Genomic DNA, 26067 nt, shown 5'->3' on the forward strand with positions numbered 1-26067 from the left:
GGCGGCAGTTCGGTTTTATCATATGCCCCACACAAAATGATGTGGCACGATGGTAGCAGAGCTTTAACACTTCTGCACGCCACAGCGAAATATCTGATGCAGTCAGTCGTAATCATATGTCCTCTGACAAAGACCAGACACATCTATTTCACTGGTCAACAGAATTTTTCTCAGGAACAATGCAAATGTACTTTTTAGGACATGCGTGGTTCCTGTATCCAAAACTAATAAATTTATTTTAATGAAGTTCGGTTTCCTTGTGACAGGTTATCATCTATGATATTCTTGGAAACAATGGTCTCTGGTTAATCTGATGGACCTCAATTTAATTATTTTGCAGATATAACTTCTGGACCACTGTTGTATTGTGTGTTAAGAATTCTCATACACAAATCTCAGTTCGGGAATTCATCTCCAGAAAGTAATGGAAATTAAGCAGCGTTCGTAGTTAGTCACACTCAAAGGCTTTCTACCTCTGTAAATAGAACATTTTTTATATCTGTGGAGAGTTAACTGTTTTATGAAAACTTAATCCTCTTCTGGAGAAGTTCAAAATGGTTGAAATGGCTCTGAGCACTATGGGACTTAACATCTGTGGTCATCAGTCCCCTAGAACTTAGAACTACTTAAACCAAACTAATCTAAGGACATCACACACATCCATGCCCGTGGCAGGATTCGAACCTGCGACCGTAGCAGTCGCGCGGTTCCGGACTGCGCGTCTAGAACCGCTAGACCACCGCGGCCGGCAGTTAAAAATGGTTCAAATGGCTCTGAGTACTATGGGACTTAACATCGGAGGTCATCAGTCCCCTAGAACTTAGAACTACTTAAACCTAACTAACCTAAGGACATCACAAACATCCACGCCCGAGGCAGGATTCGAACCTGCGAGCGTAGCGGTTGCGCGGTTCCAGACTGAAGCGCCTAGAACCGCTTGGCCACACCGGCCGGCTGTAGAAGATCTACATCTTTATTTAGGACGTAAAGTTGTCGACCAGGGGAAAAACTGGGCTGCCGCCAGCACACCGGTCGGCAAAGATGAAGTACGAAGATCGATTAGTAGGCACTGGATCAAGCGTGAGTATCATGAGAGAGGTTGGAGACACACCCACAAGCAACAATCCGCCAACGCCCTCTCGACAGCACTTATTTAGGTCTTTTTAGGCCACTGACTGAAGAGCCTCGCTCAATCACTCACTCACTCATCCAGTTTGGCGTCTATCAGTTTACTTGCACAGCGGGTTTATTTCATCACAGGCTACGACAGTACATAGCGACCAGATTAGTGACTATAGTGGGACTATTACTGATGAACTTGTACCACAAAAGATGGAATTTGTTCAAGTTAAGTAAAGTTTCCAGTTCATGTAAACAACAGTAGTAATCCACTACATTTGTGTTGTAGAAAAAGGACACCAATCACCCATAACAACATTCTCTCCCTTGCTTCCTTGGGGTACAAGACCCTACACCAAGCCTCCACTTCTTTGCTGTTTCCATGAAACGGAGAAAACCAATGTATCACAAAATACTTCCTTATTTAAGTCCCATAAAAATAGAATCGCCGAGAAAACAAAACTGTGCTCTAATTAACGGTACCTGTGATTTCCAAAAATCTGACAGTGAGTGAAAATGAGTACAGTGACGAACAGCCAGAAGACAGAGGGCTACATGCATACTGACCCAACATTTCAGTAACGCATTTGTCCACAATGATAAAACCATGCTAGTATGGTCTTGACAGTAAAATTAAGATTATTAATTGTAATAGAAGACAAAGAAAGGAAGAGTCCGCAGCCCGTGGTCTAGTGGCTAGCGTTGCGGCCTCTGGATTGGGGGGTCCCGCATTCGATTCCTGGCCAGGACGGGAATTTTCTCCGCCTGAGAACTGGGTGTTTGTGTTGTCCTCATCACCTCAACATAATCTCATCATCACTGGGGTAGTGGCGAGACTGGAAATGGAAAGACTGGAGCTTGTACGGGTGCTGATGACCACGATGTTGAGCGCCCCACAAACTAACATCATCATCAAAGAAAGTAAGAGAGAAATGCATTCCTATGAAAGATGTTTAAGTATCAGGTCGGAAACGGTAGTAGAAAATGTAAAAAAAGTTGAATAATAAATGTCGAAAGCTGTCCCTTAGAAATATCTTTCATACACAACGTGTTGCAAATAATAGTTTAGTACATTGACCTAGGTTTCGACACCTCTAAGAATGTCTTCATCAGAATTAAATTTTAAAAGTCGTAAAATTACCCTGCGAATAGGCAATAATCAAATTTTGGAGCAGACATGCTCAATTCAAAAATCAAAAACATTCCAGACTTTAATTTTTAATTTTTGACTTGAGCATGTCTGCTCTAAAATTATCTATTGTCTTCTTGCAATGTAACTTTACGACATTTAAAATTTCATTCTGATGGAGACATCGTTAGAAGTGTCGAAACCTAAGCCAATGTACTAAACAGTTATTTGCAACCGGTTGGTTGTGTCGTTTCTCCATTGAAACTTATATACGCTTGCTGAAAGACAGCCATGTTCAAAGCTTTAATCTTTCATACAATTTATCACTACGCGAGTTGCAAGACACTAGAATGTCAGAAAGGATATTCATTGTTTCCATCTCTTTGGGAATTCACATCGTTGGTTGTTTAGTAATGCAAAACTGCCCGATGAACTTCGAAGGCAGGATCCTTCCGACCAATCAGATAGCTAGGCAGTTAGAATTTGAGATCCCATGGTCCATGTGGCTGCAGAACAAGACATTTCTTTTCTCACGTTTCTTACACTGGACGCATGCACTTGTTCTTACCGCTGTTTATATGCTCGATCTGTATCTACAGCAGATAACCTCTTATGTCTATTAAATTTAAACGTTAGCAATTTGTGCGTTATACACTCCTGGAAATGGAAAAAAGAACACATTGACACCGGTGTGTCAGACCCACCATACTTGCTCCGGACACTGCGAGAGGGCTGTACAAGCAATGATCACACGCACGGCTCAGCGGACACACCAGGAACCGCGGTGTTGGCCGTCGAATGGCGCTAGCTGCGCAGCATTTGTGCACCGCCGCCGTCAGTGTCAGCCAGTTTGCCGTGGCATACGGAGCTCCATCGCAGTCTTTAACACTGGTAGCATGCCGCGACAGCGTGGACGTGAACCGTATGTGCAGTTGACGGACTTTCAGCGAGGGCGTATAGTGGGCATGCGGGAGGCCGGGTGGACGTACCGACGAATTGCTCAACACGTGGGGCGTGAGGTCTCCACAGTACATCGATGTTGTCGCCAGTGGTCGGCGGAAGGTGCACGTGCCCGTCGACCTGGGACCGGACCACAGCGACGCACGGATGCACGCCAAGACCGTAGGATCCTACGCAGTGCCGTAGGGGTCCGCACCGCCACTTCCCAGCAAATTAGGGACACTGTTGCTCCTGGGGTATCGGCGAGGACCATTCGCAACCGTCTCCATGAAGCTGGGCTACGGTCCCGCACACCGTTAGGCCGTCTTCCGCTCACGCCCCAACATCGTGCAGCCCGCCTCCAGTGGTGTCGCGACAGGCGTGAATGGAGGGACGAATGGAGACGTGTCGTCTTCAGCGATGAGAGTCGCTTCTGCCTTGGTGCCAATGATGGTCGTATGCGTGTTTGGCGCCGTGCAGGTGAGCGCCACAATCAGGACTGCATACGACCGAGGCACACGGGGCCAACACCCGGCATCATGGTGTGGGGAGCGATCTCCTACACTGGCCGTACACCACTGGTGATCGTCGAGGGGACACTGAATAGTGCACGGTACATCCAAACCGTCATCGAACCCATCGTTCTACCATTCCTAGACCGGCAAGGGAACTTGCTGTTCCAACAGGACAATGCACGTCCGCATGTATCCCGTGCCACTCAACGTGCTCTAGAAGGTGTAAGTCAACTACCCTGGCCAGCAAGATCTCCGGATCTGTCCCCCATTGAGCATGTTTGGGACTGGATGAAGCGTCGTCTCACGCGGTCTGCACGTCCAGCACGAACGCTGGTCCAACTGAGGCGCCAGGTGGAAATGGCATGGAAAGCCGTTCCACAGGACTACATCCAGCATATCTACGATCGTCTCCATGGGAGAATAGCAGCCTGCATTGCTGCGAAAGGTGGATATACACTGTACTAGTGCCGACATTGTGCATGCTCTGTTGCCTGTGTCTATTTGCCTGTGGTTCTGTCAGTGTGATCATGTGATGTATCTGACCCCAGGAATGTGTCAATAAAGTTTCCTCTTCCTGGGACAATGAATTCACGGTGTTCTTATTTCAATTTCCAGGAGTGTAGATATGGGCTCTTCCGAGTAGCAGTATTCAGGATTTATTGTGAAAGCGTTGCTTGGTAGCGTTTCGTTGGCGTAATTCTATATTACATGACTTCTCAGCTCCACAGATGCTTTAATTGCATGAGATGTTAGATCTTTGTCCCTATCAAGATTTTGTCCGCCGTACACTTGACGCAACAAAAAATGACCGTGGCTGAAATTTGAATTACTCACCATGTTACGCAGGAGCCAATCACATTGCAGGACCCATAGAAGTAAATAATACCTGTAACGTGAGTGCAGAGGATTATTACCTTTTTGACTCTTATCCTTAGGACGCACCCTCTAAAAAACGCAAGAAAATTGCTCCGCGTCATTCGCAGCATTGCAGACCTAGTGCAGGTATTTTATTTCGTGATGTGTTATCGAGAGTGGTAAAAAGTACCTGAACCTGCCAGGTATAGCAAAATGCTTTCGTAGCTCGGTGGCATGGTAGGCTGTCTAGCAGCTAACTCAAAAGAGCGGAGCATGTGTGTCCTTTACCACTAAACAGCACGTCCAAAGGCCTTAAATTTCAACGAATAACGGAAATCTACGAGAAGGAGATTTTCTGCCGTCTCCTACCGGCCAGCTAGGGTGACGTTCCAATGATCATCACGGGCTCTTAGCGCGGGGTCAGGCCAGTTCTCTCGCATCATCTGCTTCGTCTCAGACTATACATTTTCAAGAGGCTTTAGATCTGGTGCAGTAGGAGGCCAACCGAGAAGAAAATAGCATTGTGTTCTGCGTACCAATGTTGCTCCATCACTGACATGTGTATAGGAGACTGGTACAGCTGGAAATAGATTACTCTCTCAAGATATATTCGGTTGGTGGGTAAGTGCGTTGCGTTTACCAATAATTTAATACGCACAACAGATACACGTAACAGAGACTTAAGTCGTTAATAATATATTCTCCTTCACTTCATAAAACTGTGGGCTAAGTTTTAGATTCTACGAATGTAAGAATCACATGGCTTTCAGACGAAGAACTCGTGGAGTCATGTTCAGGGTGCATTTTCATCCGGAAAGGAAGTTCCTTAAGGTTGTTCGGAGAGAGCGAAAAAGACGGAAATCTGACGCGCAAGATCAGATGAATAAGGTGGGTGCGGAATGACTTCCCAACCCAACTCCTGTACTGTTTCTCTTTTTCTCAGTCTAGCAGAATGCAGGCGTGCGTTATCGTGGAGTATCATCAATTCACGAAGTCTTGCTGATCGTTGTTCTCGGAATGCGTCTCAGATGTTTACAATAAATGGCAGCAGTGACGGTTACAGCTCGAGGAAGCAATACACAGTACGCCACACCGTCACTGTTCCAACAGATGCGTAACATTATCTTTTGTGGATGCGCGCAAGTCTTTGTACTGCGAGTTTCTGCTTATTTTGGCTCGTGGATTCCTTTCTTTTCCTTATGTAAGGATAAAGACACCATTTCTCATCACCAATAACGATACAGGGCAGGAATAGTCAGTGTTGTTCACGAGCCAGTTGATCACGAGCAAGCAGAGATGCACATATGGCCACCCGCTGACTTTGGTGATTTGGCTTAGAGCATGCTGTCAGTACCCATACAACCGCTTTTTGAGCCTTCCCTATTGCATGCAAATGTCGCACAATGGTGGAATGATCACAGTTCATCACATTTGCCAGTTCTCGAGTAGGATGACGTGGATGATTGTGGATTAATGCGTTTAAACTATTTTTGTCAAACCTCGAAGATTTCCTAAACGTGGAGAGTCATTAATGCCAAAACGATCCTCCTTAACAGGAGAAAACAATTTTCTCGCCGTGCTGTCCAGTGGCTTCGTCCCCACGCACAGCGCAAATGTTTGTGGCTGCCTCCGCTGCTGTCACCTCTTTTGAGCTGGAATAGAAGGGTATGTCGCAAACGTGGCACTCCATTTTCTAGCGTCCAAAACTCCACTCACCATCTCCAAATAACAACGTGTAAACTCAAACAGCAGTAACGAATTGCAAGTAAATATAGCAATCGATAAATAATCCCAAAGCATCCGGAATACCAACATGCAAATCAGAAAACGCAACGAACTTATGCACCAACGTAGTAGTTGCCGCACTGATGAGGCCATAGTACGGCACATAATACGGGTGTACTGGGAAGCAACATCTGCCACATATCCTGTGAAGCACTCTAAGCCACGGGAAAACGTCCAGTCCGCAGCTGCTATAGACTCACGTCCACAGAGAGATGATGAGTGTATCTGAGGTACAAACGGGCACCTTGCGGCCTGTATTCCATCTACAATCGCTGAGGACTGTACTGATTCGGGCGAAAATATCGTGTTTCACCTTTCACGATTTTTCTGCAAGCGCTAATCGGTAGAATCGATAATCAGCACGGAGCCTTCCCTTGATGGCCGCACGTTTACTAAGGCGGGCCCGTGCCGAACCGAACCCAACCCGTCGACTCGGAAAATCCAGTTGTCTCTTTCAGTTGCACCGCGTCTAAATAAAATTGTCGTGACCTGTTGACAATTTCATTCTCCTAAGGAGGTTACACGCGCCAAAGTCCATTTCTAAACGCTTATTAGATACTGCAGTATCTCGATTTATGGCCACACAGTGCGCTCAGGAACGCCATACTGTATCCCGCACTTCGTCAACTTCCGTTCCTCCACAAGGGCAATGGCGTGGTCACGAATGAGACATGGCACTTAAATAATGTGAATCGACTGAAACCGATTTTTGTAGGCGTTTTACATTGTTCATGTACTGTCATTAGCTATTAGAGTGTTGTGTCTAGACAAGACAGCCTAGACACAGTGAGAGGAAGCCGAAAGGCACACGCTTAAACTCACGCAGGCTGGCGTGAGGTCTGAAACAGGATACGTAATGAATGCTATAAAGAAAAGTACGTAGCTTCTGGAATACCTAACTTTAATCCACATTTGTAGAACATCGCTCTTGATGATACATTAATAGAATCTCAATATCAATTGAATACGGCGCCTTGCTAGGTCGTAGCAAATGTAGCTGAAGGCTATGCTAACTATCGTCTCGGCAAATGAGAGCGTAGTTGTCAGTGAACCATTGCTATGAACGTCGGCTGTACAACTGGGGCGAGTGCCAGGACGTCTCTCTAGACCTGCCGTGTGGTGGCGCTCGGTCTGCAATTACTGACAGTGGCGACACGCGGGTCCGACGTATACTAATGGACCGCGGCCGATTTAAAGGCTACCACCTAGCAAGTGTGGTGTCTGGCGGTGACACCACATAGAGAATGATTAGTGTGTTTCCAGATGTAACTCGCTACTAGAGGACTGTCAGTCTGTTACTGTGTTAATACCAATGAAACTGTGTAAATAATTCTCATCGTAATGTTTCAAATGCTGCTGTTGTTGATGACGATGCGACTGCTTTCAGTCCGAAGATTGTCAGTCCGAAGATTGTCAGTCCGAAGATTGGTTCGATGCAGCTCTCCATACTACTCTACACTGTGCAAGAGGCACTCCAGACAAACATTTTCAGAAATAAACTTTCACACACTTAAATTTGTATTCGATGTTAATAAATTTCTCTTTTTCAGAAACGCATTGCCAGGCTACATCATCAACTGATCTGCTGCTTTCAGTGCCTTACTTCCTAATCTAATTTTCTCACCATCGCCTCATTTCAGTTCGACTACTTTTCATTACTCCCTTTTCAACCACTACTTTTCTTTTATGGCCTTCGACTCTCACAGCTGCAGTCTGGTATCCGCACAAGTGGTATGTAACTTTTCGTTCCCTGTAATTTACCCTTGTAGCCCTCAGAATTTCAAAGAGCGTATTCCAGTCAGCTTCGTCAGAAGCTTTCTCTAAGTCTACAGATGCTATATGCGTCGATGTATCTTTCTTTAAGCCATGTTCTTAGATAAGTTTTAGGATCAGTATTGCCATGTGTGTTCCTACATTTCTCCTAAACCCAAACTGATCTTCACCGAAGTCGGCTTCTACCAGTTTTTCCAATTTTCTATAAATAATCCGTGTTAGTATTTTGCTACCATCAGTTACTAAAGTCTAAAGTGATAGCTGGGTCATATTCACACCAGTCAACACCTGCTTTGTCGGTAATTGGAATTATTACATTCTTATAGAAGTCTGAGGATATTTCCGCTTTTCGTATGTCTTGCTCACTAGGCGGAATGTTTTGTCATGGCTGGCTCTAATACAAATTACGTGAAATAGAGGTAGTAAATTTTAAGTTTTCGACTCCAGAGACGTCATCCTGAACCAGTAATGGCTCATTGATTTCTAGCTAAAATTCATACGCAACTTCCGTTCCAAATTAACTGCACATCATCAAATGTTTCAGAGTGTGAGGTAACGGGTGAATTATGGGACCCTGGAAATATCCTTAGTTCAGAGTTGGCGACTCGGCAAGGCGTGGCTCGTTAGCAAGCGCGTGATGCCGCACATCGGCTGGACCACGTGGTCCATCGGCCGCGTGGCTACGAATTCCATGGTGACTGTGACACTGAAGGAGACACGCCGGGAGTGCCAAGGATGGCGGACTTTGTGAAACCTTAATGACAGACATTTCACAGTCTGAAACTTCCTGGCAGATTAAAACTGCGTGCCCGACCGAGACTCGAACTCGGGACCTTTGCCTTTCGCGGGCAAGTGCTCTACCAACTGAGCTACCGAAGCACGACTCACTCCCGGTACTCACAGCTTTACTTCTGCCAGTATCTCGTCTCCTACCTTCCAAACTTTACAGAAGCTCTTCTGCGAACCTTGCAGAACTAGCACTCCTGAAAGAAAGGATACAGCGGAGATATGGCTTAGCCACAGCCTGGGGGATGTTTCCAGAATAAGATTCAGTTGGTAGAGCACTTGCCCGCGAAAGGCAAAGGTCCCGAGTTCGAGTCTCGGTCGGGCACGCAGTTTTAATCTGCCAGGAAGTTTCATATCAGCGCACACTCCGCTGCAGAGTGGAAATCTCATTCTGGAAACATCCCCCAGGCTGTGGCTAAGCCATGTCTCCGCTGTATCCTTTCTTTCAGGAGTGCTAGTTCTGCAAGGTTCGCAGAAGAGCTTCTGTAAAGTTTGGAAGGTAGGAGACGAGATACTGGCAGAAGTAAAGCTGTGAGGACCGGGCGTGAGTCGTGCTTCGGTAGCTCAGTTGGTAGAGCACTTGCCCGCGAAAGGCAAAGGTCCCGAGTTCGAGTCTCGGTCGGGCACGCAGTTTTAATCTGCCAGGAAGTTTCATATCAGCGCACACTCCGCTGCAGAGTGGAAATCTCATTCTGGAAACATCCCCCAGGCTGTGGCTAAGCCATGTCTCCGCTGTATCCTTTCTTTCAGGAGTGCTAGTTCTGCAAGGTTCGCAGAAGAGCTTCTGTAAAGTTTGGAAGGTAGGAGACGAGATACTGGCAGAAGTAAAGCTGTGAGTACCGGGCGTGAGTCGTGCTTCGGTAGCTCAGTTGGTAGAGCACTTGCCCGCGAAAGGCAAAGGTCCCGAGTTCGAGTCTCGGTCGGGCACGCAGTTTTAATCTGCCAGGAAGTTTCATATCAGCGCACACTCCGCTGCAGAGTGAAAATCTCATTCTGGAAACATCCCCCAGGCTGTGGCTAAGCCATGTCTCCGCTGTATCCTTTCTTTCAGGAGTGCTAGTTCTGCAAGGTTCGCAGAAGAGCTTCTGTAAAGTTTGGAAGGTAGGAGACGAGATACTGGCAGAAGTAAAGCTGTGAGTACCGGGCGTGAGTCGTGCTTCGGTAGCTCAGTTGGTAGAGCACTTGCCCGCGAAAGGCAAAGGTCCCGAGTTCGAGTCTCGGTCGGGCACGCAGTTTTAATCCGCCAGGAAGTTTCATATCAGCGCACACTCCGCTGCAGAGTGAAAATCTCATTCTGATTTCACAGTCTGTATAGAAATTAATAGTAGCCAGGTGAATCATGATACCTCATAAAGAAACATGTACGTTACTGAGACCTTGACTTTTCCCGGCGAATTGAATGTTCAAATAACTTACGGGTTTACTGCCGGGTGACGTCGTCGAACACCGTCGATATTTCGACAGGAGCACACCCTGCCATTCTCATGGCACAAATGCAAGGAATAAGAAATGTACAAGCAAATTTAATACCTCGGTTCACAGAGGAGAAACAAAGAACACACCACACACAGAACAAGTGTCAACACAACCAAAGATAACCAAGATCAGAAATATCGATAGTTACTATTAATCAACAGGTGAGGTAGCACTAATTCTGTCCCTCTGTTTTTGTTATGAGAGACGGAGCCGGATTCCAAGCAGCATTTTAAAAAATCCACAATCTCTGTTAATAAGGTTGCTTGATAGTCTGATTTCAGCAGCTTCCTTAATAACACTATCCCAATAGCTGGACGTACAAGCCAGAATCTCCGTGTTGTTTTATTCCATAGGATGACCGGTGTCAAGGTAATGTTCTGCAATAGCGGATTTGCTCGGCTGTTGTAAGCGTGTGTGACGCTTATGTTCAATACACCGGTCTTACAGTCCTGATTGACCAATATATGACATGCCACAACTGCAAGGAATACGATAGACCCCAGCCTTACTCAAACCAAGATCATCTTTTACGGACGCCAACAGGGCCTTAATCTTAGAAGGTGGTCGAAAAACACATTTCACATCGTATTTCCGCAAAATACGGCCAATCCTGTTGGAAATGCTTCCTGCGTAAGGCAAAAAGGCCGTAGACTTAGGTGCCACTTCGTTGCTATCGTCACCCACCCGTTGCACAGAAGGCTGATGGCACAACGCACGTTTGATGTGCCTCTCATTAACCATTCTGACGAAAGGTGACTTCGAGATGTGATAGCTCAGCTGCCAAACTTTCAGGGCCTGAGATAACGTGGGCCCTGTGAACCAAGGTGCGAAGTACTCCTTCACGCTGAGCTGGATGGTGACAACTATCAGCTCGCAGATACAAGTCAGTGTGGGTAGACTTCCTATAAACCGAATGCCCCAACGTACCAACACATCAAGGAAGGGAAGGCGTCCATTCTTTTCCACCTCCATAGTGAACTGAATATTCGGGTGGATTGAATGCAGATGTTCCAAAAACCGGTTTAAATTCTCACTACCATGAGACCAAACAACAAAAGTATCGTCCACATATCTGAAAAAACACGCATGTTTCAAGGTCGCTGACTCCAATGCACGTTCCTCAAAGTCCTCCATAAACAAATTGGCCACAATAAGTGACAATGGGCTTCCCATTGCAACTCCATCAGTCTGTTCGTAGTACTGACCATTGAATAAAAAGTAAGTGGAAGTCAGCACATGTCGAAACAAATTTGTTAACTCGACACCAAACTTAACCTCAATTAGCTGCAACGAATCAGAGAGAGGAACGCGAGTGAAAAGAGAAACCACATCAAAACTGACTAAAATATCAGAGTCATTCAAACGCAATCCCTGCAATCGACATAAGAAATCTGCAGAGTTCTTAATGTGGTGTTCACACCTACCTACTAGTGGGCTCAACAAACTAGCAAGATGTTTAGCTACACGATATGTCGGAGCACCAATATTAGAAACAATAGGCCTCAACGGGACAGCCTCTTTATGGACCTTAGGGAGGCCATATAATCTAGGTGATACAGCACAGTAAGAGTTAAGACTCTTGATAGTCTCCTGTGACAAAGAACTTTTCTTCAGGAGGTTATTTGTCTTTCTCTCAACACTCTTAATAGGGTCAGCACCGATTTTGCGATACGCCGAATCAGAAAGTAGACACTGCATCTTTTGAATGTAATCGTGCTTGTTCAACAAAACGGTGGCGTTTCCGTTGTGCGCAGGTAAAATAACAATATCAGGATCCATTCTGAGTGAACGTAAAGCAGCCGCCTCAGCTGCTGTAATGTTACACTTGGGTGGACGGGCCCCAGTCAACACACAACAAGCTTCCCTCCTAACCTCTTCCGCAGCCTCGGAAGGTAGTTTATAAACAGCCTGTTCGATAGAACTAATAAAATCAACGACTGGCAAACTCTTAAGCGTCGGTGCGAAGTTCAAACCTTTCCCCAGCACAGACAAAGCTGCGTCGTCAAACGTTTTCTCCGTGAGATTGATCACAGAACGTCGAGAATTAGAATTAGACACTGAGCCAAGGAAACGTTCAAACTTCGCCGAATGACGAGCAGTTACAGATTGAAATTCCCAGTCAGACTGAGACCAAGAGGAACCGTCCACCCAATCCCAAGAAAATTCAGAAACATTAGACGCCATCATTAAATGAAGCTGAAATAATACCTTAGAAACAAAATCTAATTGACGGCGAGTATTGTGCATCCTTTCACGAACAAGAGCTAAACCAGCACGTTGCTTGATGCGATTGTCGGCAGGAGAATTAATATGATGCACAACCTTGGCAAACGTTGGAACCACACTATTATTTCGACACTTCAATAAAAACGATAATGCACATTCCAACCTTACTCTACTGCTGCGAAGTTTATCCTACCTCCGCAGGCAACGATATATTTCCTCCCCGTAGAGGTAAACAATGTGATACCTTAACTTTTCCCGGCGAATTGAATGTTCAAATAACTTACGGGTTTACTGCCGGGTGACGTCGTCGAACACCGTCGATATTTCGACAGGAGCACACCCTGCCATTCTCAAGGCACAAATGCAAGGAATAAGAAATGTGCAAGCAAATTTAATACCTCGGTTCACAGAGGAGAAACAAAGAACACACCACACACAGAACAAGTGTCAACACAACCAAAGATAACCAAGATCAGAAATACCGATAATTACTATTAATCAACAGGTGAGGTAGCACTAATTCTGTCCCTCTGTTTTTTGATGAGAGACAGAGCCGGATTCCAAGCAGCATTTTAAAAAAATCCACAATCTCTGTTAATAAGGTTGCTTGATAGTCTTATTTCAGCAGCTTCCTTAATAACACTATCCCAATAGCTGGACGTGCAAGCCAGAATCTTCGTGTTGTTGTATTTCATAGGATGACCGGTGTATTGAACACAAGCGTCACACACGCTTACAACAGCCGAGCAAATCCGCTATTGCAGAACATTTTTTTTTCTACTAGCCCTCGTCTTTTTACCTACTTGATCCTCTGCTGCCTTCATTATTGCATCCCTCAAAGCTACCCATTCTTCTTCTACTGTGTTTCTTTCCTCCATTCCTGTCAATTGTTCCCTTATGCTCTTCCTGAAACTCTGTAGAACCTCTGGTTCATATGTTCAAATGTGTGTGAAATCTTATGGGACTTAACTGCTAAGGTCATCAGTCCCTATGCTTACACACTACTTAACCTAAATTATCCTAAGGGCAAACACATACACCCATGCCCGAGGGAGGACTCGAACCTCCGCCGGGACCGGCCGCAACAATATCTGGTTTAGTCAGTTTATCCAGGTCCCATGTCCTTAAACTCCCACTTTTTTTGCAGTTTCTTCAGTTTTAATCTACAGTTCATAACCAATAGACTGTGGTCAGAGTCCAGAACTGTCCCTGGAAATGTCTTACAATTTAAAACCTGGTTGCTAAATCTCTGTCTTACCATTATATAATCTATCTGAAACCTTCCAGTATCTCCAGGCCTCTTCCATGTATGCAACCTTCTTTCATGATTCTTGAACCAAGTGCTATGATTAAGTTATGCTCTGTGCAAACTTCTACCAGGCGACCTCCTCTTTCATTTCTTACCCCCAATGCATATTCACCTACTACGTTTCCTTCTCTTTCTTTTCCTAGTATCGAATTCCAGTCACCCATGACTATTAAATTTTCGTCTCTCTCCACTATCTGAATAATTTCTTTTATCTCATCATACATTTCATCAATTTCTTCGTCATCTGCAGAGCTACTTGGCATATAAACTTGCACTACTGTATTAGGCGTGGGCTTCGTGTCTATCTTGGCCACAATAATTCGTTCACTATGCTGTTTGTAGTAGCTTACCCGCATTCCTATTTTTTTATTCATTATTAAACCTATTCATTATTACCCCTATTTGATTTTGTATTTATAACCCTGTATTCACCTGACTAAAAGTCTTGTTCCTCCTGCCACCGAACTTCACTAATTCCCACTATATCTAACTTTAACCTATCCATTTCCCTTTTTAAATTTTCTAACCTACCTGCCGGATTAAGGGATCTGACATTCCACACTCCGATCCGTAGGACGTCAGTTTGCTTTCTCCTGATAACGACGTCATCCTGAGTGGTTCCCGCCTGGAGATCCGAATGGGGGACTATTTTACCTTCGGAATATTTTACCAAAGAGGACGCCATCATCATTTAACCATACAGTAAAGCTGCATGTCCTCGGGATACATCAAGGCTGTAGTTTCCCGTTGCTTTCAGCCGTTCCCAGTACCAACACAGCAAGGCCGTTTTGGTTAGTGTTACAAGGCCAGATCAGTCAGTCATCTAGACTGTTGCCCATGCAACTACTGGAAAGGCTGCTGCCCCTCTTCAGGAACCACACGTTTGTCTGACCTCTCAACAGATACCCCTCCGTTGTGGTTGCACCTACGGTACGGCTATCTGTATCGCTGAGTCACGCAAGCATCCCCACCAAAGGCAATGTCCATGGTTAATGGGAGAGAACTTTTAATATAATAGGTCATATGCATTTTTGGCAGAAGTTGACGGAAGTATGACCTAACGTTTAATATAATGGGTCATATTGCCGTCAACTTTTGCCAAAAATGCATAAACCGTTTCTCTCGTATCTTACGGGACACACGATCAGAAAATGAATATGTTGCTCACGAGACAATATTTAACGTGCTATTATGGAAGATAAACAGATAAATTAGTATACAGCTTTATTTCTCAGGACTGTAGCAGAAAATCGGTGTACCAGAACAGTCGTTTCGCGAACATAAAACATTGTTGCGCCGAGTCGACAATACGCTCTCAGAGCCAACAAAGGCGGGTTTTGCCGTAATACTCATCGCAGTCGCACAGGTGTTCCCAGTAACCAGTTTAAATACAGCCTCTTCCTTGTTCAACATGCCTAAAGCAAAGTGCTCCGACAGCGTGAAGTTGCGAGGATATGTTCGAGAACTTGGAGAGAAGTTCTTTAGTACCGATGGGAAAATATTATTTTGTAAACTGTGTGAAGTTAAAGTTAGTGCAGAAAAGCACTTCAATGTGCAACAACACTGTAATACCGCTAAACACAGTAGCTGTGTGAAACGAAGTGCTGAAAATATCAGCAGGCAAACGCTGTTATTTGAACAGACAGGTCAATCGTCAACCGTGCAGTCATTCTGCAAGGATTTGTGTGAGATGATGGTGTCCTGCAACATCCTGGTGGGAAAGCTGAAGAATCCACGCTCCAGACGGTTCTTGGAGAAGTACACAACACATCCAGTTCCAGATGAATCTGCACTGAGAAAGATCTATTTATCCGTAAGCTACAATGATGTGCTCAAGTAAGTACGAACTACTATTGCTGAGCAAAGGATCTGGCTGTCGATAGATGAAACTACGGATATTAGTGGGCGAGATATTGCAAATGTTGTTGTTGGTGTTCTAAAAGTTGATAGCCCTGGAGATATGTTCCTACTAACGTGTGAAGCTCTCGATAGAGTAAACAATTCAACGATTGCTATTTTGTTTGACAATTCTTTGAAGCTACTGTGGTCGGATGGTGTGCGAAGAGACAACGATTGCTGCTTGTAACAGGTGGTGCTTCATATATGGCGAAATCAGCCAAAGGGATTCAGATTCTCTACCCCAGTATGGTGTACGCCACTTGCCTTGCACATGCGTTGCACAGAGTTGCCGAAGAGGTGCGATCAAATTACCCTGACGTGGACAAATTAATTTCCTGTGGCAAGAAAACCTATGTGAAGGCTCCGCTACGGGTGTAGAAATTCAAGGAACAAGCACCTTCAACGCCCCTCCCACCTGAACCTGTTATTACACGATGGGGTTCTTGGCTTAATGCTGCTCAGTATTACTACACCAACTACTCCCAAATAAAGACAAGCTTCTGTAAGCTTGATAGCGATGAATCAAGTGCTATCAAAATTGTGAAAGAAGTTTTTACAGATACATTGTCTCGAAACTTGGCATACACCAACGCCAATTTTTCAGTGATATCAAAAGCCATCAAACTACTGGAAGCTGGTGGCACTCAGCTATGTGAGGCCCTGAGTATTGTGCAACGTGTGCAGAGTGAGTTGGGTAGAGCTCGTGGTCATGTGGCTGACAAAGTGAAAACCAAATTGCAAAGTGTTCTCCAACGAAATCCTGGATATTCTACACTGTGCAAAATTAGTGACAGTCTTTCAGGGAATGCCGCAACATTTGAAGATACTGAAAAACAGCTGAACTCCAGTGACCTGGCTGCCTTCAAATACGTTCCAGTGACGTCTTGTGAAGTGGAGAGGAGCTTTTCCAGGTAAAAAACCGTAGATCTTTGACAATGGAAAACGTGAAAATGCACCTTGTGATCCAGTGAAACTTTGCAGACACTGAAGATTGAAATACGGTATTAATTAATGTAAAACGCTTTAAATACTATGTAGAAATAAAAACATTGTTTTACTGTTTCGATAGAAGATCTTTTCACTGTACTTTGTGTTTAGGAAATAAAACATTCAGACATTCAAAAAATAGGTGCAAATTACCCACAAACCCTACAGAAAGAAAGAACTATACTTACAATATTTTGAGAAGTGAATTTTGTGTTAGTTTATGGTGAATAAAAAATTAAATAAACAAACGAGAATGCTTTAAATAAACTTCTATTAAGTCATATATTATTTTTTTGTCATATTTATGTAAGTTTTAGGTCATAAATGCTTGCATATTTCACTGCTTTTTAGGTAATTAAAATCCGGGCCCTACTAACTGTAGGAATCTATTGTTGCCCTGTTATTCAACTTATATTTAATTTAATTGCTGAATCATCGACACCAATAAGTGCTTTGCAGAAATATACCGCATTCTCAAGAGTACTTTTACTATCGTACTCATCATTTAAAGTCGTTAGGATAGTACCTGCAGATTTTATTTAATTGCAAACTTTCATTTGTAAATTTATATGTTACTTTCATAATTCGCAATTGTCAAGTGATAGAAACTTTGGAACATTCGATTCATGTGTGTATTCCTATCGTATACTGTAGACTCAGCAGTATTTGGCCTGTAACGTGACAGCTACATATCCCAGCCCCTAGACAACGAAACCAGCCAAAACTTATAATATTTCAACGTTGAGTCGGAGGGTGCGTAATTATTTGAAAGCTTGCAAGAGGACTTCAGATTCAACATTTCTAAGTCAGAATAATGTGTATTCTGACGAAATAAAGAAAATCATATGGATTCAAAGCTGAAGCACATTACATATAAAGACTGTACATTGTTTCCTTTGCTACAGTATTAATTTCGAAACTTATAACTATTCAGTTAACATGCCCTATATCTGTAGATAATCTCTACATACACTATTTCAGAAGGAATTTTGTGGTCACTGGGAGCAGGTCTGTAATACTGAGAAGATCATTTTCGTACAGTTTTTGAAATAATACTTTCTCGTCAGCAAGTTCGCAAGGTAAACAGAAAAAATATGGCATGTTTCATTTTATTCACGTCAGTGCTGTACGGACTTTAGCTCTGGCTGCGATTTCTGCCGGCCAGTTTTTGTGCTGTTAAGTGTACAAGGATCAATGTCGCTGTCAGTACAACGAAAAACCAGTCCAAAGTTCGTTGCACATTATTGACATGGTTTCCACAGCTTCGAAAATACCATTTTTGGCTATGTTACAATGATTAGAAAATGGGTCTCGGCCCGAAACTAGTCATCCAGTGAATAAAAAAAGTAAAATTTGAGACTTTGGACTGGTTTGTCGTTGTACTGATTAACAGAAGTTGCTGATCCACAGCTACTCAAGCATGCTGGAACTTCGCCTATATCGCTTTTTCAGTAAGTCGTGTTCCATGTTCCTTTCTTACCCATCAAATAATATTTGCTGTTTTTGAGAATATCTTATGTCGTATGTCCATGTGGCCTGATAGAGGACATATGTATCGCTTGCTTGAGAACTTTCGTGCTTGCTTATTCAAAAATAATAGGATTTAATTTCAAGCCTATCCTTTACTTCGATGCCTATAAACATTTCTAAGCTTTGCGATATTTAATGCTTAATTTACAACTGCTTGCTTATTCTTTGTCGACGTTCGTATTTGATACGAGGGCAGCTCATTGAAAACAATCTGCCTTTCCCGGAATTAACAGAACGACAAACTGCTTTCGGTGCATACAATATGTCTCTGCTGTGTATGCATCTCTCACCCAATATAAGGAAGGTATGAGCTACACAGAACTTAAGAGACAAGTGCTCCAGTCTTGAATTCATCGAGAGCTCGTTCTTTTATGATTCATGCTCCTTACTGGCTTCTGTTACGTGCAGTTTACAGCTGCATGTGTTAGCATAATTGATTATCTCGGTTATAATTTTGTGTTACCCTAACACGTATTAGACGTCCCTTCATATATTCTGTTCCGCTATGCAATTGAGCTTACTACGTGATATTTCACTAATAGAAAACTGATCTCGCTGTTTTTCATTCACGGGTCAAAATTTTGTAAAAGAAGGGGAATATTTTCCGGGTATTAGTACTGGAGGCATATGAGCTATGCATTCAGCTTGAAGTGTAATTATAAAATTAATTACGAAGTATTTATTTCCACAGTCACAATTTTCTTTTTCTAAGTATAATGATTACTGTAGGTGCCTGGCGATGCTACTGCTCGCATTACTGTGCTAACATGCTCACAATTATGGAAATTTAAGACTATGCTTTGTTCATATAATCGTAACACAGGACCTTGCAAGGACGGTGAATATTTATCAGTGCAGTAAAGTTAGCTGATGCTTTATGACACTCTAGTGTTAGTTAACTCGAGAATCTTCACAACTTACTCTTTCTTACCAGTCAGGTAGCTCAATAATACAGCTAGATTTCTCATAAAGATCTAAATGTTTCCTAGAGGAGGATGTATAGACTGTTACAATTGTAACGGAAGTATTCTACAGTAACAATTCACAAGCACGTTCTGATCTGCTTGTTTCAATATTTTTGACTTTGTGTCCAATTTTTACGTTGCAACTCCTCTTTTTTCCCCATGTTCACTCTAGATGAAAATGATGCCATTTTATAATGTCTTACATTTGAATCCTTGTGGGCGCAAGGTGTTAAGAGAGGCATAAAAATGAATCCTTTCAGAACTACCCACATCTTCTAGGCATAGGACAAGCTCATCTACATTACGTTTAGCCCCATGATGTTCTGATGGATCAAACTAATTTTACTTCTCTGGAGACTTACAAGGGTAGCCCAAAAAGTAATGCACCACATTTTTTTCTTCAACAATTCTTTATTGAACATAATGATAATTACACACACGAAAGAATGGTGTTTTATCTACACACCTTATTTCTCCGTCTTGCTCTAGAGCGAAACAAGGTCGGTACGAGTCCTTGTCCTGATGGCGGAGCCACTGCTTCACTGTGTGAATCACCTCCTCATCGTCCTCAAAATGTCTTCCACGAATGGCATCCCTAACTCCCGAATGACATCAGCTCGCTGCAGCATGTCAGATGTGACAGCCGTGGATGGTCCCCCCGACCGCTGCAAATCGTGGAACTCCGCCGAACCGCCTTCTGATGACCTCACCCTCTGTGCCCAGCAACTAACTGTACTTCTGTCGTCCATAGACTTTGCACAAGCGTTTCCGAATATTCCCCACAGTTTCTTTCGCTACAGTGAGAAATTAAAAGACTGTCCTGCAGCTACGCTATGTGTCGGAAGTGACGGAAACTTGGCGCGCGCACTCAGGAGACTTCAAACAATACATACGTAACGTTTCGCATTCGTACCATTGTTTTCGGCTGAGAAAAAAATGCGATGCATTACTTTCTGGGCAGCCCTCGTTCATGCCTGCTCTAGTTTCTTTCAAAATTGTCCGTCTATAACCTGGCATTAACCTGAAAAACATGCCCTCTTATTCCATTAATGACAGAGGTTTGCCCTTGTGTGCTTGTTGCTCCCGTCATACTTTCTGCAAGACGTTCAGCTAATCTGCGCTTTCCCAGCCTATTCACGTGCACGGTATAATTTTTGTATCTCCATCTCAAAATTGCAGCAACAAGTTCAGCATAGTTATGAGACTTTGTATCAGTCAAAACTAGTCCACCTAGCTCTCTTCGTTTACGCGACTGATATGTATATTAAAGCAGGGCTAGTCACAGCACTGAAAAACTTCCACAAACTCCACAGGATTGTGTGTGGTTGCTCCTCCTGTTTTCTCTGGGTCAACTAGACTATGAGGTGTGTGAGAAAATTAATGATACTGAGTTTTTATCTACGGCAGTTTTTATTTTTTCAAACAACAATATTGTCTTTAAAGAAGTTGCATTAGGCAGCTATACACCGGTGGAGTCGTTCTTCCCAGTCTTTGAAGCAGGGCTGAAAGGCATCAACTGGTACGGCCTGTAGCATGTCGGTCACATTCTTTTGAATGTTCTCCAGAGCCCGAAAATAACGTATTTTTGAGACATTTTTCAATTTCTGGAAAAGAAGAAAAGTCAGAAGGACTCAGATCAGATGAATATGAGGGCTGTTGAACAACATGAATGTCTTTTGAAGTCAAAAATTCCGTGACGGAATGGCCGTGTGACATGGATCACTGTCATCACGCACCATCCACTCGTCTGTACTGTCCGGTCTCACTCAGTTAGCCGTTTTCCTGGGCCTTTCAAGGACATCTTTGTGAAATACCTGGTAGATAGTTTGTCATATCAGGGAAAGAAACCAGCATTGTGTTGATCTTTGATTTCCTCATTCGAGCTTTTTTCGGTCGAGGAGATGTCACAGTGTGTCACTCCCGAATTTGCCGCTTTGTCTCAGGACCGTATTCTAAAATCCAGGATCCGTCACCTGTGATTGCATGACTGAACTATTCGTGGTCATGGGCAAACCTATCAGCAGAAATCTTTAGCGTGTGAAAAACTTCGATCAAACTTTGATGTACAGTGAGAGTATTTAAATTTAACGGGCCACCCATCATATTTATTGTTACACGTCGGTCTCATCTCACAAGAGCACACAAATGTTGGACGTTTTTGAAGCTGGAGGTCTCCCTGAGCGAAGTTCATCTTCAACGTGTTCTCGGGCTTCCAAAAATAATTTGTGCCAGCGAAAAACTTGGGCCCTTGATGACGAATATTCCCCATAAGCCTGTTTCAACTTTTCATTGGCCACACTCGCGGGTTCCTCACGTTTAACACAAAACTTGATGTCATAACGTTGTTCTAAATTCAGCTGTCCCATTTTCGTAACATACAGAAAAAACACAATTTCACTAACGTCGCCCTCATAAAGGACGAGGTGACTGTACGAAGCTCAAACTCGGACTGAGCATCAGGAGGGGGTGAACACAACGGTTTACACGAGTAGAACAACACAGCGTTGCCGGATCGCTCGCAATGTTGTCCGGCTCATTACATCTCGTGCACTGTACTGTCATACTCTATACTATACTTTAAGCTCCTAGCCAGGGTGCTTCCTGCTCCTGCTTCTGCTCCCCCCTCGTACCAAACTGATCTTCATCAAAATCTCTGCACAGTTCCCCTATTTTCTGTCACTTTCACCATTCTTATGTCTCGGTAGTTTACACCTAGCGTTTCCTGGAGCATTTGGCCTACACCCCTCCTGTGACATACCTAGAAAATGGCTCAAATGGCTCTGAGCACTATGGGACTTAACTTCTGTGGTCATCAGTCCCCTAGAACTTAGAACCACTTAAACCTAACTAACCTAAGGACATCACACACATCCATGCCCGAGGTAGGATTCGAACCTGCGACCGTAGCGGTCACGCGATTCCAGACTGAAGCGCCTAGAACCGCACGGCCACACCGGCCGGCCTTTACAGAAAACTAAACAACACTAACACACACTTAAACTGCGATAAAGTAAGAACTAATGAAAACTTATCTTTCGATGAGTTGACCAGTTAATTTCAAGATGACGAGTGGACGTAAGTACGGGCATATAAATACCATACTGATGTCCGCTGAATATAAGTTCTAGGTCCCAGAAGACACGAAATGAATAAAATCTAAAATGCACGATTTTTTAGCAACAACCTCAGACAGAACCTATGAGGAAACAATGCAAGGCACTTTAATGAATCCAAACACTTAACGACTGGGCGGTTGGTGTAGGTAAACAGGAAACTGTGTCACCTCCTGTGGGTTAGGGTGCTCTGTTAGGGCTGACCTGGCTTCTGCTGGAGTTGACCTGACATTAGTTACTATTGACCAGAATTTTTGCAAATGTGATTCCATGATCTTCGCATCAGTACATGATTTCATGATCTTCAGAATTTCAGTTATCATTCTTCCGCTCCTTTGAAGATCACGCTAGGTGTAGTGCCCCCTTACAGTATCGTTAGCAAAAACAAATGCTGCATTGTCACAATCACTACCGATTTTCTCAAGAGTTGAGAATGTTATGTCTTTTCATAGGTTTTATTTCAAGACCGACACATGACTTTTACATGAAATCATGTCTATGAGGGGCACTAACAACGAATAAATTCACTTCAGGAGTTTTCTTACAAAGTGTCGCTAAAAACAGTCGCTGCAAATTTTCTCTCGTACACACATCACGAGTACCTACAATTGACACACAGTCATTACCATGCTTTAGTATTTTCTCACAGCCTTTCAGCACTTCCTTTGTAGGGCATTGGGATAAGTGAAACCTGTAACTGTAGAACATGGTTCACTACCTGCCTTCGTTGTTGCTACTTCCCTTCCATGACAGTCAGATAGTACAGTAGTGTCATGCGTTCCTTGGTCTTGTCTCCCAGCATCACTTGTTTCAGTTGTTACAGCTTTGGCGCGTTCAGACATACTACTATATAATTTGACGAGGCCTGACTTCGATATGAAATGTGCATCGCTACACGGTAATCGGAACCACTTTCTTGGCGTACAGTGACTGTCATACACAACAAATCTACGTTTCAAAATGTATTTAATGCAAGTTTAGTGTCCAGGACGTACTTTCTCCCTTGCGAGAGTTCGTTCTGAAGAGCTCTTTCCACAGACTCTTCATGTTTTTGAATCATTCGGTGCTAGCGGTTTCTCGTAGACTGAAATGCGTGAAACCACAAAAAGTTTCCTTTATTGTTTTCACTAAACAGGCTAAGTGTTCCACATATGCAACACAGTAAATCGTCTTACACCTTTCTATACATTTTATTGCATGAAATGCACTTTATACTAATAAAATTGCGAATTTCAAATGAACGATTTACTGTCACGCCCACATGTGACATCTTCTTGTCACAGTTCTTGTGTGTGCTCATGAAAGTCTGTTTTATTCCTTGCTGAAGTAATTTGCTATATGCTTTATGGAACCTCCTTTTTTGAGAGTCATGCCTGGATGAAGTTATTGTTTTGCTCTTGTCTGCTGAAAAATTAGTTTTTACTTTTTGTAAATGGTTGTTTTTTAGTCTCAGTAACCTAAGCATATGATATGGAAGAATGTTTTACCTTTTTCATCATTAAAGAATCAGTATTATTAAACTGTGAACGAATGTGATTTTATATGACGATTACATGTTAACCTCCAGGGGAATACATATTATGATCTTGACGAACCCAATTTCCGTAAGTGTGACAGTGTGAATTTCATCTTTTCGTTTGTGTACTGTCACCTACTTTTATACTATCCTGTGTCTGTAAGTGTACATATTCATCACTGTATCTTGGAATGAAAGTTTCGGAAATTAAGAAAATGTAAATCCATGGTTAGTGAAAGTGAATTGCTGTTGAATATGGGGACTGTTTGAATTAATGCCACATGTCAAGAATTAATTTATGGGAAATAAGTTGAAATGAAGAATCTCGTTGTGTCTAAGTGAGATGTGCTTAAGGTTGTTTTATCCACTATGAGTTGTATCAGCCAAGGAATTATGCTGAATAACAGCTTTATAGGATTTCTGTTACAGTGAAGATTTTATGCTTTATTATATTATCGTTTCTCCAGACTTTGGCGGTGATTAAGACTGTTTGCAAGGATATTTAATACGCAATGTGATGTTTTCCTGGCGTATTTCTAACTTGTAGAAATTTCGAGTGTCTGCCTTGGTCACGTCGTAAATTCTCAACGATATTTCGGTGAACACACTCATTACCTCCTGCTGACTGCTGCTGCGTTGGCTTTTCCTGTCTCTATCTGTACAGCAATGCGCTGGCCGCTGGAAATGGTGGGGTAGTGGCTCCAGGCTTCGAACATCCGTCTCCAGTGTTTGCGTGATTGTCATCGGATGCGGATGTCGCTATACGGGATCATTTTGCTTTTTCTCGGCTCAGTACAAGATTCCACGCCTGAATCAGTTGTAGGTCGCTGTCTGTGTTAATTAGACTGTCATGGACCCTAATTCCAATGGCCTCTTTGATCACGCAATTCTATTTGAAGAAAGACTGCCTAAGTATCTTGGTCTTGTTACAGTCTACAGTATTGCAAGGTTTGTACTGTGGCTATCTACGCAGATTTGGTGGTCTGAAGTAATTCAGAGTGATGTCTACGCTCACGGCACTTCTCTTCTACTGTGCGAACGTTTTCCTCATTGCATTCCTTGCTGCATTAGCAGGAGATTTTCGAGACCTCTGGTTTTCAAAGGCCTGGATCATCCTTAACTGAACCCGGTAGTGTCAGAGCCTATCAAGTGAGCGAAATACACATTTACCATTTGTCGTTCGAAGATTCTACTTAATTTTCTGGGGTCATTGCGAACAAAAGTGATACATATTAGCGACATGTGCTCCTCTTTTTCTTCCTTCTGTTATCTAGGTACAATATTTATGAACGCATGCCTTACGTGCCTGCTGCTGTACCCTTTCTTCGGAATGCTGGGTCCAGGTGCTTCAGCTCCGTTGCCAGGCTATCTTCGCAGCACATGGATCGCACCTTGCGAACAGATGTGCAAAGAACACTACACATACTGATTCCCAGCTTGCCGTCTGGTTTCAGTCGCATTTGCACATCAAGAAATGGGAGGACGCCGTCCTATTCGACCTGCATGGAAAACTGCACGTTGGGATGAAGAGAGTTAAGGTGACGTAAAAATTCATCTATGCTGTCCCGTCCGTGTGCCTAATCAAAAAAGTAAAAAAAATAAAATGTTCAAGTGTGTGAAATCTTATGGGACTCAACTGCTAAGGTCATCCGTCCCTAAGCTTACACACAACTTAACCTAAATTATCCTAAGGACAAACACACACACACTCATGCCCGAGGCAGGACTCGAACCTCCGCCGGGACCAGCCCCACAAAGTCCATGGCTGCAGCGCCTTAGACTGCTCGGCTTGTGCCCAATCAACGGAAGTGTCATCTACGTAACGGGAGAAACAGGTTGATATTAGTTGAGCTTGCTCCAGGACCTTCTCAAAATTTTCCGTGAACAAACTTGCCACAACCGGCGACAGAGGACATCTCCATGGCCACGCCACCCATCTGTTTATAAAAATTTCTTTCGAGCAGGAAATAAATTGAAGTGAGCATAAACTCTAAGATTATCATCAAATTTGTCTCTAATTTCTTGCTTATTAATTCCTTATAGTCCTTTAGCGACACCCTGATGAAGCGGGACACGATATCAAAACTCACCAAAAGATCAGTTATTGAGTCGAAGTAGTTTTAGATGTTAAATTAATGAAATTTT

At 43.4% G+C, this 26067-nt stretch overlaps 4 non-coding genes across 4 annotated transcripts; 3 read left to right on the forward strand and 1 right to left on the reverse strand.

Moving 5' to 3' along the window:
• Nucleotides 1-8917: 8917 nt before the first annotated feature.
• Trnas-cga (transfer RNA serine (anticodon CGA)) lies at nucleotides 8918-8994 on the reverse strand. Its single transcript has one exon. It is a non-coding gene; the product is annotated as a tRNA-Ser (tRNA).
• A 460-nt stretch (nucleotides 8995-9454) lies between these two features.
• Nucleotides 9455-9531, forward strand: Trnas-cga (transfer RNA serine (anticodon CGA)). Its single transcript has one exon. It is a non-coding gene; the product is annotated as a tRNA-Ser (tRNA).
• Nucleotides 9532-9755: 224 nt separating this feature from the next.
• On the forward strand, nucleotides 9756-9832 carry Trnas-cga (transfer RNA serine (anticodon CGA)). Its single transcript has one exon. It is a non-coding gene; the product is annotated as a tRNA-Ser (tRNA).
• A 224-nt stretch (nucleotides 9833-10056) lies between these two features.
• On the forward strand, nucleotides 10057-10133 carry Trnas-cga (transfer RNA serine (anticodon CGA)). The gene has a single exon. It is a non-coding gene; the product is annotated as a tRNA-Ser (tRNA).
• Nucleotides 10134-26067: the final 15934 nt, after the last annotated feature.

This window comes from Schistocerca serialis, chromosome 3, assembly GCF_023864345.2.
Source record: "Schistocerca serialis cubense isolate TAMUIC-IGC-003099 chromosome 3, iqSchSeri2.2, whole genome shotgun sequence".
NCBI lineage: Eukaryota > Metazoa > Arthropoda > Insecta > Orthoptera > Acrididae > Schistocerca > Schistocerca serialis.